Source organism: Arachis duranensis, chromosome 9 (assembly GCF_000817695.3).
Source record: "Arachis duranensis cultivar V14167 chromosome 9, aradu.V14167.gnm2.J7QH, whole genome shotgun sequence".
In the NCBI taxonomy this organism is placed as follows: Eukaryota; Viridiplantae; Streptophyta; class Magnoliopsida; order Fabales; family Fabaceae; genus Arachis; species Arachis duranensis.
In genome coordinates, this window is record NC_029780.3 from 70,349,969 (window position 1) to 70,353,592 (window position 3,624).

Genomic DNA, 3,624 nt, shown 5'->3' on the forward strand with positions numbered 1-3,624 from the left:
TAGAGACTTTTCTTGGAGTTAAACGCCAGCTTTTGTGACAGTTTGGGCGTTTAACTCCCATTCTTGTGCCAGTTCTGGCGTTTAATGCCAGAATTCTTGAGCTGACTTGGAACGCCTGTTTGGGCCATCAAATCTCGGACAAAGTATAGACTATTATACATTTCTGGAAAGCCCAAGATGTCTACTTTCGAAAGCAATTGAAAGCGCGCCAATTGGGCTTCTGTAACTCCAGAAAATCCACTTCGAGTGCAGGGAGGTCAGAATCCAACAGCATCTGCAGTCCTTTTTAGTCTCTGAATCAGATTTTTGCTCAGGTCTCTCAATTTCAGCCAGAAAATACCTGAAATCACAGAAAAACATACAAACTCATAGTAAAGTCTAGAAAAATGATTTTTAAATAAAAACTAATAAAAATATAATAAAAACTAACTAAAACATACTAAAAACAATGCCAAAAAGCGTATAAATTATCCGCTCATCACCAATTAACTTTTGTTTATTTTTTATCTTTTTCAAAACCACCTAACTAATTTTAGCTCTCTAATTTTTGAAAATTACCTCCCTCTTTTTCAAAATTCTTTTAATTAACTAATTGTTTTAAATTTTAATTTTATTTCTTCCTTTAATTTTCGAAAATCACTAACTTATTTTTCAAAATTAATTTTCGAATTCTCTCCCTCTCATCTTCTTCTATTTTCAAAATTAATTTCGCATTCTCCCCCTCTCATCTTCTTCTATTTATTTATTTATTTACTAACACTCCTCTCATCTCAAGAATCTGAACCTATCTTCACCCTTGTGTTTGGATTCTTAACTCTTCTCCTTTTTCTATTCCTTTCTTCTTCTACTAACATAAAAGAATCTCTATACTGTGACATAGAGGATTCCTCTTCCTTTTCTATTCTCTTCTTTCTCATATGAGCAGGAACAAGGAAAAATTCATTCTTGTTGAAGCTGATCCTGAACCTGAAAGGACTCTGAAGAGAAAACTAAGAGAAGCTAAATTACAACAATCCAGAGACAACCTTACTGAAATTTTCGAACAAGAAACGGATATGGCAGCCGAACTCAACAACAATAATGCAAGGAGGATGCTTGGTGATTATACTACACCTACTTCCAAGTTTGATGGAAGAAGCATCTCAAATTCCTGCCATTGGAGTAAACAATTTTGAGCTGAAACCTCAACTCGTTGCTCTAATGCAACAAAACTGCAAGTTTCATAGACTTCCATCAGAAGATCCCTACCAGTTTTTAACTAAGTTCTTATAGATCTGTGAGACTGTTAAGACTAATGGAATAGATCCTGAAGTCTACAGGCTCATGCTTTTCCCTTTTGCTGTAAGAGACAGAGCTAGAACATGGTTGGACTCACAACCTAAGGATAGCCTAGACTCTTGGGATAAGCTGGTCACGGCCTTCTTGGTTAAATTATTTCCTCCTCAAAAGCTGAGCAAGCTTAGAGTGGATGTTCAGACCTTCAAGCAAAAAGATGGTGAATTCCTCTATGAAGTTTGGGAAAGATACAAGTAGATGACCAAAAAGTGTCCTTCTGACATGTTTTCAGAGTGGACCATGATAGATATATTCTATTATGGTCTGTCTGAGTTCTCTAAGATGTCACTGGACCATTCTGCAGGTGGATCCATTCACCTAAAGAAGACGCCTGCAGAAGTTCAGGAACTTATTGAAATGGTTGCAAATAACCAATTCATGTACACTTCTGAGAGGAATTCTGTGAATAATGGGACGCCTCAGAGGAAGGGAGTTCTTGAAATTGATGCTCTGAATGCCATATTGGCTCAGAACAAAATGTTGACTCAGCAAGTCAACATGATTTCTCAAAGTTTGAATGGATGGCAAAATGCATCCAACAGTACTAAAGAGGCATCTTCTGAAGAAGAGGCCTATGATTCTAAAAACCCTGCAATGACAGAGATAAATTATATAGGGGAAGCCTTTGGCAACACCTATAATCCCTCATGGAGAAATCATCCAAATTTCTCATGGAAGGATCAACAAAAGCCTCAACAAGGCTTTAATAATGGTAGAAGAAATAGGTTTAGCAATAGCAAGCCTTTTCCATCATCTTCTCAGCAACAAACAGAGAAATTCTTAGCAGAGCACCTCTAACTTAGCAAATACAGTCTCTGATCTGTCTAAGGCCACTTTAAGCTTCATGAGTGAAACAAGGTCCTCCATAAAAAATTTGGAGGCACAAGTGGGCCAGCTGAGTAAGAAAGTCATTGAAACCACTCCTAGTACTCTCCCAAGCAATACTAAAGAGAATCCAAAAAGAGAGTGCAAGGCCATTGACATAATCAACATGGCCGAACCTAGAGAGGAAGGAGAGGACGTGAGTCCCAATGAGGAAGACCTCAGGGGACGTCTCTCAAGCAAGAAGGAGTTCCTTATTGAGGACTTAAAGGAATCTGAAGGTCATATAGAGACCATAGAGATCCCATTAAACCTCCTTCTGCCATTCATGAGCTCTGAAAACTATTCTTCCTCTGAAGAGGATGAAGATGAAACTGGAGAGCAAGTTGCTTAATATCTAGGAGCTATCATGAAGCTGAATGCCAAGTTGTTTCGTAATGAGACTTGGGAAGGTGAACCTCTCATGCTCATTGGTGAACTAGATATATGGGTTCAGCAAACTTTACCTCAAAAGAAACAAGATCCTGGTAAATTCTTAATACCCTGTACCATAGGCACCATGACCTTTGAAAAGGCTCTGTGTGACCTAGGGTCAGGCATTAATCTTATGCCACTCTCTGTAATGGAGAAGCTGGGGATCATTGAGGTACAGCCTGCCATATTCTCATTGCAAATGGCAGACAAGTCAGTAAGACAAGCTTATGGATTGGTAGAGGACGTGTTGGTAAAAGTTGAAGGCCTTTACATCCCTGCTGATTTCATAATCTTAGACACTAGGAGGGAGGAGGATGAATGCATCATCCTTGGAAGACCTTTCCTAGCCACAGCAGGAGCTGTGATAGATGTTAACAGAGGAGAATTAGTCCTTAAATTGAATGGGGACTACCTTGTGTTTAAGACCCAAGGGTGTTCTTCTTTAACAATGGAGAGGAAGCATGAAAAGCTTCTCTCAGTACAGAGTCAAACAGAGCCCCCACAATCAAACTCTAAGTTTGGTGTTGGGAGGCCAAAGCCAAACTCTAAGTTTGGTATTGAATCCCCACATTCAAACTCTAAGTTTGGTGTTGGGAGTCTGGTGCACGAAATTGCAATCACACTTTTTGCAACCCCGCACAACTAACCAGCAAGTGCACTGGGTCGTCCAAGTAATACCTTACGTGAGTAAGGGTCGATCCCTCGGAGATTGTCGGCTTGAAGCAAGCTATGGTTATCTTGTAAATCTTAGTCAGGATATCAATAATTATCAAGGTTGATTGTGAAGAGTAAAAGAACATGAAATAAGTACTTGTTTTGCAGTAATGGGGAATAGGTTGAGATTTTGGAGATGCTCCATCTTCTGAATCTCTGCTTTCCTACTGTCTTCTTCTTCAAGCACGCAAGGCTCCTTCCATGGCAAGCTGTATGCAAGGGTTTCACCGTTGTCAGTGGCTACCTCCCATCCTCTCAGTGGAAATGTTCAACGCACCC